Source organism: Prionailurus bengalensis, chromosome B1, assembly GCF_016509475.1.
Source record: "Prionailurus bengalensis isolate Pbe53 chromosome B1, Fcat_Pben_1.1_paternal_pri, whole genome shotgun sequence".
Taxonomy (NCBI): domain Eukaryota; kingdom Metazoa; phylum Chordata; class Mammalia; order Carnivora; family Felidae; genus Prionailurus; species Prionailurus bengalensis.
Window position 1 is genome coordinate 144,160,620 of NC_057344.1, and position 17,126 is coordinate 144,177,745.

The 17,126-nt window shown below is 41.6% G+C and overlaps 1 protein-coding gene across 6 annotated transcripts in view; it reads left to right on the top strand.

The window, feature by feature from the left end:
• The first annotated feature begins 290 nt into the window (after positions 1-290).
• The window catches only part of CCDC158 (coiled-coil domain containing 158), a 116,280-nt gene continuing 99,444 nt past the window's right edge, over positions 291-17,126 (top strand). Inside the window, exons 1-2 of one of the 6 annotated variants that reach the window (XM_043572431.1) lie at positions 291-442; positions 5,608-5,650. The gene's annotated coding sequence lies outside the window, so the exon portion shown is untranslated. Of the gene's footprint in view, positions 443-3,684; positions 3,751-5,607; positions 5,651-14,173; positions 14,288-17,126 lie in introns of those variants that run through there. The other 5 variants (XM_043572429.1, XM_043572426.1, XM_043572430.1 and 2 more) reach the window with 5 other exon arrangements.

A 17,126-nucleotide genomic window follows, 5' to 3' on the forward strand; every position in this document is an offset into this window, starting at 1 on the left:
CAAGAATAGGCCGGGGAGACCGGTTAAGGAGCTGCAGAAAAGGGGAGAAGCTTTGAGTCACAGAGTCCAAGTGGAGGCCCGAATCCAGGGTTTGATGCAAACAGCCCCTTACTCAGAGCTGAGGGGAGGGGGGCGGAAATGGCGCTCGGTTGCCCCGGCGACGGCGTCTGGGGGCGGAGTCGGGAGTGGGAGGTGCCCCCACGCCACGCCGAAGGGCCCAACGGTCGCCGGCGCGGCGCGCGTGGAACCGGCGGAGGCCAGATCCCGAGCGCCGCGAGGGGCGGGGCGCGGAGGCGGGGCGGCAGAGCACCCGCGCCGCCGCCGACGAGGAGGAGCCGCCCCCGCCGCCACCGCAGCCGCCCGGCCGACGCAGGTGCGGCCGCCGCGCCCGCCGGCGCCCCGCGGGGATGCGGCCAATGTCTTAAGATGGTGTTGGTTGCAGGTACACGGGCGGGGCGCGGCCCGGGGGAGAGGGCGAGGGGGGTGGGTCGTGCTCCAGAGGACCCGGAGCAGCGCATCTTCATTACTGGAACCTTCCAGACCTTTGTGTTTGTTTTGCACGTGGCAGATGCCCAATAAATTGGTTTTTTAACGGAAAAGGACTTCTGCTCTTCGGGGATCGCAAGACCTCCGGGTCCAGTGGCTGTAACTCTGGCACCAGAGAGTCCTGTGCAAAATATTCCACTTGGGGGGAATAACCGTGGATCTTGTCCCAACACTACCGCAAAGTCCTGTCCCTATCCTGTTTCCCGTGGACCAGGGGATGCGTCAGGGGACACATGGAAATAAAGAGGAGTGTCTAGCCTTGGACAGTCACCAACCTGTCATCAAAATGAGATTGTAATAAATGTGTAAGGGCCTTTTCAGCTGGAGCCCTCCCTGTAAGTGACATTAGGAATCTGGCTCTACCCGGTCATTGGCATCAGTCAGAAACAGTGAGTTCTCAAATGAGTCCATCCGTGTCCACAGAACTCTGTTCCAGGTCTGCACTCGGGCTGTTCCAGGATTTGTCCCTGCATCTTGGTGTACCTTAAGGTCAGGAGAAAGTAGAAGTGAGGTCTGTTGCTGTTTGTCACCGTGTTATTGACTTGGCAACCGCTTCTCTCTTGCTTTCTCTGTCAGCTGCTGATTCAGGAAAGGTCTAGCACCTACCACACATCCCAGAGACTAGCTAGGCAGGACTGTTTTTCTGTGGGTAAAGAATTGGGGTGGGGGTGGGAGAGTGGTGGGTGAGATCTGGGCCTCCCAGCTCCATACCACACTTATTGTTTTTCATTTTACACAGTTATCTGTGTTGTGGGCAAATGGTCTTTATGCCATAGAGGTATTATTATACTCTCCAAATAAATTGAAGGCAGAAATGGACAATTTATTTGGTATGTGCAAAGCCCTTACTATCGTGTTTTACAGAGAAGAGTCGGTGTTATCTAGTGTGTTAGGATCACGCACTTTGGGGCCTCTGTCAACCACATATTTGCACACTAGGTGACCCCAAATTATATGGTGTATCAGGTTGAGTAAGAGCCACCTGAAACATCAGGCCCTAATCCTTGGAACCAGTAAATGTTCTAAGGGGAAAAAAAGGGTCTTTACATGTATGATGAAGTCAAAGATCTTGAAATGGGAAAATTATCCTGGATTAGCTGGGTGAGTTTTAAATGCAAACACAAGTGTCATCATAAGAGAGGGGCAGAAGGAGATTTGATACAGACAGAAGAGGAGAGTGCAATATGACCACAGAGGCAGAGAGCGGAGTGATGAGGCCCCAAGTCAGTAAGTAATGCCAGCAGCCAACAGAAGCTCAAGGAATAGAAGGGGCAAGGAATAGATTATTTCCCAGAGCCTCGGGTGAGAGCTCGGCCCTGCCAACAACCTTGATTTCAGCCCTGTGAGACTGATTTTGGACTTCTGGCCTCCAGAACCGTGAGAGAATAAATAGCTATTGTTTTAAGCCACCAGGATTGTGGTAATTTGTTACAGCAACTACAGGAAACTAATACATTTGTTCATTGTTATAAATCACATAGAATCAATCCTGTATTAATGAATATTTTAAAGCCCTCCAGCTGGGGCAGTGCCAGATGGAGTAGTGGAGACTACGAAGTATTTTCTTGAACCCTGTAAATCCCAAGGAAAATACTTGACTAAGGAATTTGATCAGAAGTGAAAATAACTTAGGTACATTGGAAAGAACTAGCCTAACACTTAGAGCAATTTTTGGACTTTCATTTGTATTCCTATTAATACATCACTGTATTTGCTCTAGTTAAGGGAATAAAGGTGACTTAAGCTTGGTTTTCAGCTAATACTTTACTGGCTATTCATCGTGTGTATATCAAGTAAGAGTTGCACATGGCTCAGTCGGTTGAGCATCTGACTCTTGATTTCAGCTCAGGTCGTGTTCTCACACTTGTGGGACTGAGCCCCACGTCAGGCTCCGCTCTGAGTGTGGATGGAGCCTGTTTAGGATTCTCTCTCTCCCTCTGCCTCTCTCCTGGGCTCGTGTGCTCTCTTTTTCTAAAGCAACAACAACAATAATAATAGTTGCAGACACCTGGAGATTGAAGTCCAAGCCTGGGGAAAGTAGGCAATGCAGAAGTGCTTCCATGTGTGGGGATGTTAGAATCGGGATAAAAGCAACCTGTAGTCATCTTGAAATTAACATACTTTGGAGTTCACAGGGTGTAGGAAAAAAATAGTATTCAGTGTTCAGGAAAAAAACAGTGTTCAGTGTTTAATCGATTGACTTCTGGAACCCAGGCAGCTAATTTGCACCCCCACTCTTACTCCACAAAACATAAGGACAATGTCCATACAAAGGGTAGCTGGTCTGCTTTCTTTCTGAACTGCTTTTCTGCGGTATGATTTATATACCATAACATTCACTCATTGTAAGTGTCAAATCCAATGCTTTTTAGTGAATTTACAGAATGGTGCAGTTATCACAGTTCAGTTTTAGAAAATGTCCATCACCCAAAAAAGATCCTTCATACCCACTTGCAGTCAGTCCCCATTCCCAGCCTCAGCCAGGATTAGAGTTAGGTTTTAGTCCTTCTGTTGGGCTATTCAAATGGCCTCCTAACTGGCCTGGGCTTCCACTCAGTATATTTTTCACCTGACTTCTGGAGGATCCTATGCCCCTGATAAAAATCCTCCAGTGGCTTTCCATTGCAATTAGAAAAAACCCCAAAGTCCTTTTCAAGGCCCTGTGAGCTCTACCCCTGCGAACCTCACCAACACCTCCTCGGATAATTTCGGAAAGGAACTGGGAATAAGCTCTCCTTTGGGCATGATACACAGTCGGCTGTCCATAAGCAGGCCTCTCACCCTCCCTTGTCCACACCGCAGCCTCACTGCCTCTTTCGGTGAACACTGAGCCCCTTTCATCTCAAGGCCTTTGCATGTGGTATTTCCTCTCAGGAACTTACCCAGTTCCCTTTGGGAGTGATCCTTTTTGATATTCAGCTCAAATGTAACCTCCTCAGAAAGGCCTTCCCTGACTTACCCTAACGAAAGTAGCCTCAATTCCATCTCTCTGTATACTGCCACCTGTGGTATTTGCTTCATTGCACTTAACCGCTCTCCATAATTCTATTTTTGATGTGTTTCTTTGGTGTCTCTTTCCCCATTAAAGTTTAAGATCTGTGGGGTGGCAGTTTGATTTGTCTTGATCTTCGTTTTATCTCTGGGATTTACTGAAGCACTGTTCATAGCGGCAGTACGTTTTAAGCCATCAAAATGCCAGCAATGGTAACTAATGCTTGTTGAATGCTTACTCCATCAGGCCGTGTGCTGAGTGCTTTGCATGCATGAATGATTTAACTGAAGCTTATTACTTTTGATGTGGGAAGAGTAAGGAGAGCATGTCCTCCAAATATAGTCCCTCATATCAAATTATTTTTTTTCAGAGGCACTGGGCAGTTTTCTTTCTCTTATTTTTGAACATTGATTTGTAGGGACTGCATCAACCAGCAATATAGTATTGAACCTCTTCTTCCACAGCTCTTAAAACTGCACTGGAGGCTTTTGCTAAGAAGGAGAGGAAGAACTAAAAGAAGAGTGTAAATAAAAGCAGAATGCTAAAAGAGCAGGATACACTCAGGACATGGCAGGTAGACCTCAGCTGAGGCACAGTATATGTCAGGGGAGGTTGGTTATGCCAGATCCCAAAGGGCTTTAGTGCTAGTCTTAGCTTGGACTTTAGTCTTTGAGCAAGTCACAGCAAAAGGGTTTTAAAGGAAACTCTTAAAGATTGTAAGAAACTGACACTAGAAAGATCACTTTGAAGTATTCTGTAGTAGGTCTGGCAAGAGCTGATTAAAGCATGAAAGACACAGTAGGCATAAAATTAACTAAATTTCATATTCAAGCAGTCCTTCTTTGTGACTTAATTACCATGCATAAGTAAGTCATCTTTGCTGACTTAAAAGGTATTACAGAGATAACACCCTAGGAAGCAGATTTGGTGGGAATAATGAAGACATAGATGTGGGATAAGATGAATTTAAGGTGACTGTAAACATATATGCAGAGGTGCTAAGGAAAAGATATTCGTTAAAATTTACCTAGAGCCCCAACTTTTAAAACAAAGTCGCACGAAACCTCCTGGCAGCAGTGGAATTGTCCCGATCGTTGTCCCGATCTGGCTCTGCTGTTGACTGAAATCACCTGTGAGAAGTCATCATATTTTTGGTCATCTGTCTGCTGAATGTTTTCCATAGGAAATCATAGAATGTCCAAGTTGGAGAAGATTTTAGAGATCTTCTAGTCCAACTCTCTGCCCAAGAGAGGACACCCGGTGGCAGTTGTCATCCCAACAAATGCTCATCCCCTCTCAGCTTGAACACCTCACAAGGAAGTTCTCCGCATATACATTCAAGGTGCTCCAGCTTTAGAAAGCTCATCTCCACCATGTAGAACCTACCTCCCTTTACTTCTGTTCATTAGTCCTAATTCTGCACATGGAGTACTGTCACTTATTTTTCCAGTGTGGCAACTGCTCACTAAGATTTCACTGAGCTATGCCAAAAATCCTAGTTGGTTGTCATTTCAACTCCGCTGCTTAAAATGTATAGACCTATTTCTGATTGACCAGCTAGAAACTCTACCTAGCAAATCTGCTCTCCAAGCTCAAGAGCTGTGCCTGGTTCAGAGCATCTCCAGCCACTGGAAAGTAATTTAAATGGTCAGAAGACATGGTCTATTTAAGTCACTTTGGACTATACCCTAGAAAGGTCTAGTCTGGAAAGGCCTGGGCAAGGGATTTACTTGCTGTGTTATCTTGCTAATGCCGATGAGAGCAACATTAGCATCGGACCAACAGGGGGCTTATACTTGCGTATGTTTTGTTGTACAGTCCTAGCCTAGATAAGTGCCACAAGCTATTAATTCAAACATACTTTTATATACAAGACAAGCCCAAAGGAAAAGGAATTTAAAGTTTTTTGTGGTGGTGGTGGTTGTTATATGTGTGTGTGTTAGTTGTTGTCAGGATCTTAGCTGATGAAAATGAACTTGTGAATTGAACTTTTCAAACATAATGAATTTAGATAATGGAGTATGGTTATATATTAATATACAGATATTAAAATATTTTCCTCTTTTCAGGTGTTAATAGGATAAGTGAAAATAAGAATATCCAGATATTAAGGTATCTCTTGTTTTACTTTCATTTATATTTAAGAATTGTGAACATATATGACCAATATGCTAATTTATTGTATCTGTGTCTGTATCTAATTTATTTTAGAGCCTGAGGCCTTGAGCTTGATGAGTGCCTAGGCTGGAATATCTAAGATAATAAAGCTGCAAAGGCTTCTCTTTGTGGTTTTCAAACTCTGCTCAGTGGAGCCATTGCATTCCAGAAAGATGTCTCTGGGGCAGAGAGGAGGGTGTATAGTTGGGGCTCTGAAGATTTACAGAAAGCCTTCCTCTGCTTAAGAATAGTTTGCAAAACACAACTGTATTCTCATTTAGTAATGGTGGAAATTGAGGCTCAAGGATATGAAAAGATTTGCCCATGCCCTCACAGGTAACCAGTGACAGTATTAAGTTCCTGATTCTAAATCCTATGCTTCTTTCGTATTGCCTTTTTACAAGACGGTATTATGTACTGGAGAAGGATATCTTAAATAGCTTCATTCTGTATTAGATTATGTTAGTCCCTGTGTTTACTCAATGCAATATAAATCCACTTTCCTTTCTGTTAGTGGACCTGTATGAAACTTATATCTTCTTTCTAGATGAATGGAAAGATACACATTTATTATCAGAAAGTGAGTATACACTGCCTAAATTACAAAGACCGTGTTTTTGTTCATGTTTTACTATCCTGTTGTGCAGTGATACTATATACATATGGTATATAGCAAACAGATCGAGGCAAGTACTATATGGTTAACACTGCACATGAGTTTTCTTTTGAGGTATATACTATCTTCTTCTTATAGTCTTAAAGAGGCTAAATACTGTTCTCACAGTCACAAAGCCAGTAGATCACAGAGATAGGATTTGAAACCTAGTAGGGAACAACATCTAGAGAGAAAGAACGTGATTGAGAAAACAGACGTTAAGAGCAATGTGAAGTCAATAAGCAGTTAACAGGAAATCAGGCAGTGAAGTTGTGGTCAACAGTAACCGTTCTCATTGCATTTCAGAGATGGCACCAGCCTAGGTGTGTTGTATTTGGATCAGTTGTGGGGTGCCTTAGAATTTCCCAAGGAAAACATACCTGCACACACTCATTCTTCGAGAGTATGGACCAGCTTTATGAAATCCCCAGTCTCAGGCTTCTGTGGAAAGTAGGATGGTTCGGCCTCCCAGGGGCTTGAGTCATTGGTTGATAAATCTAGGAGTCCTTCAAAAGTCTTCTTTTTGTGGTCTGTGGTGTCTCAGGTCTTTTCTGCAGCATTCCAATCAAATAACCAGAGTGGAATCTTTACCTAGCTGTTACTTGTCAGAAATTTAAGGCTCCTTTCAGTGTGAACCTATTCATAATTTTAAATCCGCCAGAATTGTTTGTAACATGTAAGGTCGTGTTATGATCCCCAAATCAACAAAATGTAGCATTTTAACAACTTTCTGTCTTATTGTGGCAAAAAAAACCCCTTATTTTCCCAGAAATCCTTAATAATTTAATAAGCTTTATGCCTGAAAATAGGAATAATGTTTCAATTCTTAGTGTCGTGAAAATAGAGAAACACTGAATGATTTCACCGAATTGAGGATATGGTCAATCTAAAATTGTGAAAATGTGAATTACAAATACCTTTTTTTTTTTTTACAAATACTTTTTTTTTTTGGAATTTTATTTTTATTTATTTATTTATTTTTTTATATATGAAATTTATTGTCAAATTGGTTTCCATACAACACCCAGTGCTCATCCCAAAAGGTGCCCTCCTCAATACCCATCACCCGCCCTCTCCTCCCTCCCACCCCCCCATCAACCCTCAGTTTGTTCTCAGTTTTTAACAGTCTCTTATGCTTTGGCTGTCTCCCACTATAACCTCTTTTTTTTTTTTTCTTCCCCTCCCCCATGGGTTCCTGTTAAGTTTCTCAGGATCCACATAAGAGTGAAACCATATGGTATCTGTCTTTCTCTGTATGGCTTATTTCACTTAGCATCACACTCTCCAGTTCCATCCACGTTGCTACAAAAGGCCATATTTCATTTTTTCTCATTGCCACGTAGTACTCCATTGTGTATATAAACCACCATTTCTTTATCCATTCCTCAGTTGATGGACATTTAGGCTCTTTCCATAATTTGGCTATTGTTGAGAGTGCTGCTATGAACATTGGGGTACAAGTGGCCCTATGCATCAGTACTCCTGTATCCCTTGGGTAAATTCCTAGCAGTGCTATTGCTGGGTCATAGGGTAGGTCTATTTTTAATTTTCTGAGGAACCTCCACACTGTTTTCCAGAGTGGCTGCACCAGTTTGCATTCCCACCAACAGTGCAAGAGGGTTCCCGTTTCTCCACATCCTCTCCAGCACCTATAGTCTCCTGATTTGTTCATTTTGGCCACTCTGACTGGCGTGAGGTGATACCTGAGTGTGGTTTTGATTTGTATTTCCCTGATAAGGAGCGACGCTGAACATCTTTTCATGTGCCTGTTGGCCATCCGGATGTCTTCTTTAGAGAAGTGTCTATTCATGTTTTCTGCCCATTTCTTCACTGGGTTATTTGTTTTTCGGGTGTGGAGTTTGGTGAGCTCTTTATAGATTTTGGATACTAGCCCTTTGTCCGATATGTCATTTGCAAATATCTTTTCCCATTCCGTTGGTTGCCTTTTAGTTTTGTTGGTTGTTTCCTTTGCTGTGCAGAAGCTTTTTATCTTCATAAGGTCCCAGTAATTCACTTTTGCTTTTAATTCCCTTGCCTTTGGGGATGTGTCAAGTAAGAGATTGCTACGGCTGAGGTCAGAGAGGTCTTTTCCTGCTTTCTGCTCTAAGGTTTTGATGGTTTCCTGTCTCACATTCAGGTCCTTTATCCATTTTGAGTTTATTTTTGTGAATGGTGTGAGAAAGTGGTCTAGTTTCAATCTTCTGCATGTTGCTGTCCAGTTCTCCCAGCACCATTTGTTAAAGAGACTGTCTTTTTTCCATTGGATGTTCTTTCCTGCTTTGTCAAAGATGAGTTGGCCATACGTTTGTGGGTCTAGTTCTGGGGTTTCTATTCTATTCCATTGGTCTATGTGTCTGTTTTGGTGCCAATACCATGCTGTCTTGATGATGACACCTTTGTAGTAGAGGCTAAAGTCTGGGATTGTGATGCCTCCTGCTTTGGTCTTCTTCTTCAAAATTACTTTGGCTATTCGGGGCCTTTTGTGGTTCCACATGAATTTTAGGATTGCTTGTTCTAGTTTTTGAGAAGAATGCTGGTGCAATTTTGATTGGGATTGCATTGAATGTGTAGATAGCTTTGGGTAGTATTGACATTTTGACAATATTTATTCTTCCAATCCATGAGCAGGGAATGTCTTTCCATTTCTTTAAATCTTCTTCAATTACCTTCATAAGCTTTCTATAGTTTTCAGCATACAGATCCTTTACATCTTTGGTTAGATTTATTCCTAGGTATTTTATGCTTCTTGGTGCAATTGTGAATGGGATCAGTTTCTTTGTCTTTCTGTTGCTTCATTGTTAGTGTATAAGAATGCATCTGATTTCTGTACACTGATTTTGTATCCTACAACTTTGCTGAATTCATGTATCAGTTCTAGCAGACTTTTGGTGGAGTCTATCGGATTTTCCATGTATAATATCATGTCATCTGCAAAAAGCGAAAGCTTGACTTCATCTTTGCCAATTTTGATGCCTTTGATTTCCTTTTGTTGTCTGATTGCTGATGCTAGAACTTCCAGCACTATGTTAAACAACAGCGGTGAGAGTGGGCATCCCTGTCGTGTTCCTGATCTCAGGGAAAAAGCTCTCAGTTTTTCCCTATTGAGGATGATGTTAGCTGTGGGCTTTTCATAAATGGCTTTTATGATCTTTAAGTATGTTCCTTCTATCCCGACTTTCTCAAGGGTTTTTATTAAGAAAGGGTGCTGGATTTTGTCAAAGGCCTTTTCTGCATCGATTGACAGGATCATATGGTTCTTCTCTTTTTTTTTGTTAATGTGATGTATCACGTTGATTGATTTGCGAATGTTGAACCATCCCTGCATCCCAGGAATGAATCCCACTTGATCATGGTGAATAATTCTTTTTATATGCCATTGAATTCGATTTGCTAGTATCTTATTGAGAATTTTTGCATCCATATTCATCAGGGATATTGGCCTGTAGTTCTCTTTTTTTACTGGGTCTCTGTCTGGTTTAGGAATCAAAGTAATACTGGCTTCATAGAATGAGTCTGGAAGTTTTCCTTCCCTTTCTATTTCTTGGAATAGCTTGAGAAGGATAGGTATTATCTCTGCTCTAAACGTCTGGTAGAACTCCCCTGGGAAGCCATCTGGTCCTGGACTCTTATTTGTTGGGAGATTTTTGATAACTGATTCAATTTCTTCGCTGGTTATGGGTCTGTTCAAGCTTTCTGTTTCCTCCTGATTGAGTTTTGGAAGAGTGTGGGTGTTCAGGAATTTGTCCATTTCTTCCAGGTTGTCCAGTTTGTTGGCATATAATTTTTCATAGTATTCCCTGATAATTGCTTGTATCTCTGAGGGATTGGTTGTAATCATTCCATTTTCATTCATGATTTTATCTATTTGGGTCATCTCCCTTTTCTTTTTGAGAAGCCTGGCTAGAGGTTTGTCAATTTTGTTTATTTTTTCAAAAAACCAACTCTTGGTTTCATTGATCTGCTCTACAGTTTTTTTAGATTCTATATTGTTTATTTCTGCTCTGATCTTTATTATTTCTCTTCTTCTGCTGGGTTTAGGCTGCCTTTGCTGTTCTGCTTCTATTTCCTTTAGGTGTGCTGTTAGATTTTGTATTTGGGATTTTTCTTGTTTCTTGAGATAGGCCTGGATTGCAATGTATTTTCCTCTCAGGACTGCCTTCGCTGCATCCCAAAGCGTTTGGATTGTTGTATTTTCATTTTCGTTTGTTTCCATATATTTTTAATTTCATCTCTAATTGCCTGGTTGACTCACTCATTCGTTAATAGGGTGTTCTTTAACCTCCATGCTTTTGGAGGTTTTCCAGACTTTTTCCTGTGGTTGATTTCAAGCTTCATAGCATTGTGGTCTGAAAGTATGCATGGTATAATTTCAATTCTGGTAAACTTATGAAGGGTTGTTTTGTGACCCAGTATATGATCTATCTTGGAGAATGTTCCATGTGCACTCGAGAAGAAAGTATATTCTGTTGCTTTGGGATGCAGAGTTCTAAATATATCTGTCAAGTCCATCTGATCCAATGTCTCATTCAGGGCCCTTGTTTCTTTATTGACCGTGTGTCTAGATGATCTATCCATTTCTGTAAGTGGGGTGTTAAAGTCCCCTGCAATTACCACATTCTTATCAATAAGGTTGCTTATGTTTATGAGTAATTGTTTTATATATTTGGGGGCTCCTGTATTCGGCGCATAGACATTTATAATTGTTAGCTCTTCCTGATGGATAGACCCTGTAACTATTATATAATGTCCTTCTTCATCTCTTGTTACAGCCTTTAATTTAAAGTCTAGTTTGTCTGATATAAGTATGGCTACTCCAGCTTTCTTTTGGCTTCCAGTAGCATGATAAATAGTTCTCCATCCCCTCACTCTCAATCTAAAGGTGTCCTCAGGTCTAAAATGAGTCTCTTGTAGACAGCAAATAGATGGGTCTTGTTTTTTTTATCCATTCTGATACCCTATGTCTTTTGGTTGGCGCATTTAATCCATTTACATTCAGTGTTATAGAAAGATACGGGTTTAGAGTCATTGTGATGTCTGTATGTTTTATGCTTGTAGTGATGTCTCTGGTACTTTGTCTCACAGGGTCCCCCTTAGGATCTCTTGTAGGGCTGGTTTAGTGGTGACAAATTCCTTCAGTTTTTGTTTGTTTGGGAAGACCTTTATCTCTCCTTCTATTCTAAATGACAGACTTGCTGGATAAAGGATCCTCAGCTGCATATTTTTTCTGTCTAGCACACTGAAAATCTCGTGCCAATTCTTTCTGGCCTGCCAAGTTTCAAAAGAGAGATCAGTCACGAGTCTTATAGGTCTCCCTTTATATGTGAGGGCACGTTTACCCCTTGCTGCTTTCAGAATTTTCTCTTTATCCTTGTATTTTGCCAGTTTCACTATGATATGTCGTGCAGAAGATCGATTCAAGTTACGTCTGAAGGGAGTTCTCTGTGCCTCTTGGATTTCAATGCCTTTTTCCTTCCCCAGTTCAGGGAAATTCTCAGCTATTATTTCTTCAAGTACCCCTTTAGCACCTTTCCCTCTCTCTTCCTCCTCTGGGATACCAATTATGCGTATATTATTTCTTTTTAGTGTATCACTTAGTTCTCTAATTTTCCCCTCATACTCCTGGATTTTTTTATCTCTCTTTTTCTCAGCTTCCTCTTTTTCCATAACTTTATCTTCTAGTTCACCTATTCTCTCCTCTGCCTCTTCAATCCGAGCCGTGGTGGTTTCCATTTTGTTATGCATTTTGTTTAAAGTGTTTTTCAACTCCTCATGACTGTTCCTTAGTCCCTTGATCTCTGTAGCAAGAGATTCTCTGCTGTCCTGTATACTGTTTTCAAGCCCAGCGATTAATTTTATGACTATTATTCTAAATTCACTTTCTGTTATATTATTTAAATCCTTTTTGATCAGCTCATTAGCTGTTGTTATTTCCTGGAGATTCTTCTGATGGGAATTCTTCCGCTTGGTCATTTTGGCTAGTCCCTGGCGTGGTGAGGACCTGCAGGGCACTTCTCCTGTGCTGTGGTGTATAACTGGAGTTGGTGGGTGGAGCCGCAGTCACACCTGATGTCTGCCCCCAGCTCACTGCTGGGGCCACAGTCAGACTGGTGTGTGCCTTCTCTTCCCCTCTCCTAGGGGCGGGATTCACTGTGGGGTGGTGTGGCTCGTCTGGGCTACTTGCACCCTGCCAGGCTTGTGATGCTGGGGATCTGGCGTATTAGCTGGGGTGGGTAGGCAAGGTGCACAGGGGCAGGAGGGGCAGGCTTAGCTCGCTTCTCCTTAGGTGATCCACTTCAGGAGGGGCCCTGTGGCAGCGGGAGGGAATCAGACCCGCTGCCGGAGGTTTGGCTCCGCAGAAGCGCAGAGTTGGGTGTTTGCGCGGAGCGAGCAAGTTCCCTGGCAGGAACTGGTTCTCTTTGGGATTTTGGTTGGGGGATGGGCGGGGGAGATGTCGCTGGCGAGCGCCTTTGTTCCCCACCAAACTGAGCTCTGTTGTCCGGGGGCTCAGCAGCTCTCCCTCCCCTTGTCCTCCAGCCTTCCCACTTTCCGAGCAGAGCTGTTAACTTATGACCTCCCAGACGCTAAGTCGCGCTCGCTGTCAGAACACACTCCGTCTGGCCGGCCCCTCCGCTTTTGCAAGCCAGACTCGGGTGCTCTGCTTGGCCGGGGAGCCGCCCCTCCTCCCCGGCTCCCTCCCGCCAGTCCGTGGAGCGCGCACCGCCTCGCCGCCCTTCCTACCCTCTTCCGTGGGCCTCTCGTCTGTGCTTGGCTCCGGCGACTCCGTTCTGCTAATCCTCTCGCGGTTTTCTGGGTTATTTATGCAGGTGTAGGTGGAATCTAAGTGATCAGCAAGACGCGCGGTGAGCCCAGCATCCTCCTACGCCGCCATCTTCCTCTCTCACAAATACTTTTTTAAAGCCAGATTTCTTTAACTAGCAGCATTGGCGAATGGGTGTACTAAATATCTTTACAAATAAATGTTTGTTTAAAAATCCTTGTTTAATAAACCTATGCTGTCTTCTTTAAACTATTAATTTTCTTTTTTTCACATTTATTCATTTTTGAGAGACAGAGAGAGAGAGAGAGAGCACAAGCGGGGGAGGGGCAGAGAGAGAGGGAGACACAGAATTGGAAGCAGGCTCCAGGCTCCAAGCTATCAGCACAGAGCCTGACTCGGGGCTCAAACTCACAAACTGTGAGATCATGACCTGAGCTGAAGTCGGACGCTCAACCGCCTGAGCCACCCAGGCGCCCCAATCTTCTTTTCTTTTTTAAGCTGTTTATTCTCTTAAGAAGAAAATTTCCCTCGGAAGGACTGCCACTCTTCGAAGGCCTGCTGCCCATCAGGGGAGACTGAATTAATGAGTTTATGACATTCATCACCCTACCCAGAATCAGGAAACTTGGTTTTTATATCAGAATAGTTTCTAAAGTCAAACCTTCTCCTTTCTTATGTGTTCTCCAACTTTTAGGTTCAGTTCTGCTTACCTTACTCGTAGGTTCTGTTTCCTGCTTGATACCAAAACCTTTGGTGTCTAGAAGAGTGGAGCGGTGTGTGACTTCCCAGCACTGGGCTATGATTCTCTCTGTCCTACTCATTCCTTTCTGTCTTTGATCAATCTGTAATTTATAATCATAACATTACTGAGTAATTTGAATTTCCTTAGTGTCTTTCATCATCCTGAAGAATCCCCAAGTGCATCATTTTAGTATATAAGTTATACAGCAATCATTCCTCCCCCACGTACCAATCTCTCCTATTCAGAACATTCGAATTGCCTAGCAATCTGGACTAAGATTCCATTTGTTATCATTCTTTATGGAATGTCTGCCTCCCTACTGCCTATTTGCTAAACATGGTAGTATGAAACACACAGTAGAATTTATCTGACCGTAGTGTTGACAGATGGCGCCTCAGTAATCAAAAGGGAGAAACTGTGAGTGAAATAAAAAGGAATTCTGTTCCATAAAAATTCTTTAGTTCACAGTTTTAAAAAATGTTTAATACTGTACTTGCAATCATGAATTATTGTAAAAATGATAAGCGCTATGTTACATGTGACCTTCCTCTTTCCATCACTCTGATAGTCCTTGCCTATATTTTGTTTCTGTTTGTTTTTTTAAAGAGAATCAGGATTCTGATTCATTAATTTGATTTATTGTTTTTCTGTTTTCTGCCTCATTAATTTCTGTTTGTATCTTTATTATTTCCTACCCTGTGCTTTCTTTTGTCTTACTTTTCTTTTTGTATTAGAAATTTAGTTCACTTAGCGTCATTCTCTCTTTTTTGTTGAGACCAGGTGCTCAAAGTCAGGAATTTTCCTTTTTTTCACTGCTTTACTATATCTCCAGTTCTCCTGGTAGTGTGTTCATTGTCATTATTTTTCAGAAATTCTTTCATTTTCCTTTATATTTTCTTTATCACAGAACAGTTATTTAATAGGAGGTCTTCTCATTTCCAGGAGGAAAGGCCTCTTTGCTTTGGGGTTTCACTTTTCATTTTTAGTTTTATGAACCTGTGAGCAGAGGGTGTTGTTTGTAACGTTTCTACTTTGTGGAACCTGCTGATCTGTTACTTGTGCCCTAGAATGTGCTTGGTTTTTGTCAATGTTCCTTCCATGTGCACTTGAGAGGAAGGTATATTCTCTCTTATCAGTGTCGTGTTGGATACATATCGAAAAAGTCTACCTTAGTAATAACCTCATCTAAGTTTTTTCTATCCTTATTTTTTTATCAGTGTGACCTGTCTCATACTGAGTGGCCTACTAACATCACATCATCACTGTGCTTCTGGTTCTTATTGTACCTCCTGTAAAGCATGTTTTATCTAAGAGGGTGCTGTGTTATGTGGTACATAGAGTCAGAAGTATTCTATCTTTATTGTGGATTGTGACTTCTAATGCTAAGTGCCCTTGTCATTATTTAATGCTCTAGCTTGCAGACTACTGGTATCAGGATATTGACTGATGCTTTCTTATTGTTTTTATTCACTGGCAAATCTTTGTCCATCACTTTATTAGCAGTCTTTTTGAATCAGTGTATTTAAGTGTCCTCTTGTATAGAGCATAGAGTCGAAATTTTGAAGAACTAATTTGACAGTCCTTTCCTTTGAATAGGCAAGTTAAGTCCCATCACGTTTATTGACATGACTTTTATGTTTGGCCTACGTTCTGTGACATTATTCTTACATTATCTTCTGGTGTTACAATTACTGTACGTATGATATTTACTCCGTTCGATGTTTTTTTAAAACATCGATGTTTTTCTTAAAAAAATTTTTTGTCACTTAAGGTTTGTATTTTTATTCTGGTGGTTACCTTTGCATTAATACTTTTAATAGTACACCTACAGAGCCCTTTTCTTCTTACTTTTTCCTTCCTGTCAGTCTTAAATGGTATCTTTTGACAACCAGTGGTCTTCTACTTTCCCCTTTTCTATCTCGTATCTTCCCATTTTGAGTTACATTTGTCCTCCTTTTTCACACATGTAATATTTATGTATTATCCTCAGTGCCATTACCCCACCTATGTTTTGGTCTCAACCTTACGAGCTGAATAGTTCATGTTCCCCATCACATCTCTTGCACAGTATCCCCAGTCATGTTTTTTTTTTTTTAATGTTCATCTTTCCCTTTTTTTTCCAGGTTTTATTTTGAAAAGTATAGAGCTTACAGAAAACCCAAAAGATTTTCACCAGTTGTTAACACGTTGCCACATTTGCCAGCTGTCTTTCGGTTGGATGAAGCCTCACCTCCTCTAGCAGATTCCTCAGAATCTGTGTGTATGTTGCATGTATACAGTGCTCTGGCACATTCAAAACTGTTTTCCTGTGGCTTTGACTCTTTGGAAAATCTTGGCTGGATATAGTATCCTCGGTTTGTAGTTTCATTCCTTGCATTTCTTTAAAATCTTGCTGTACTACTGCCTTGCTTTGTTTCTTATTTTTGAATAACTTGATGCCATTGTAGGCGTATTGCCTTTGTAAATTATTTCTTCCCTCTTTTTTGCCTGAAGGCCCTGAGGACTTTTTCATCTTTAAAGTCTTAATACAGTTTTGGGGTTTTTTAAAAATATAGTTTCATTAGGATACGTTTTAAAGTTGATCATTCTTGGTCGATATTCCCTAGTGTGAAAATGTATAGACTCAGAGAGCTTTCTTTGTTTCTAGGAAACTTTCTTGGATTATAGTTTTAAATAATAGATCTGTTTCATTGTTTTGATTTTTTTTTTCTTCAGGGATACCAATTATCTTCAACCTCCTTTGCCAGTCTTCCATTCACTTCCTCTCTCATCCTTTTTACTTGTTTATCTCAGTTTTCATCTTCTGTTTTCCTGATTTTCTTCATTGCCTTTGTTAAGCTTGCATTGCAGTCTATCCTCCCTTGTGTAGTCTGTAATTTGGGCTTCATTCATGATATAATAAATATAGTGCTTTTCTCACGTTTCTTTCCTGACTTCAGCCAACCCTCATTTCATTCCTTCTTGTTTGTTTGCTTGCTTGTTTGATGTGTTTCTTGTCCATTTCTGTTCCTAGGTTTTACATTTCTGATTCAGAAACGTAAATCTAATTGTGATCTGATTTTTCTTTTTCTTTAACTTTTTTTTTTTTTTTTTTTTTGAGAGAGAGCAGGGGAGGGGCAGAAAGAGAGGAGGAGAGAGAATCCCAAACAGGCTTCACACTGAGCACAGAGCCTGGTGCAGGGCACAAACTCACGAACCGCAAGAGCATGACCTGAGCTGAAGAGCATGAAGTTGGCCACTTGACTGACTAAGCCAC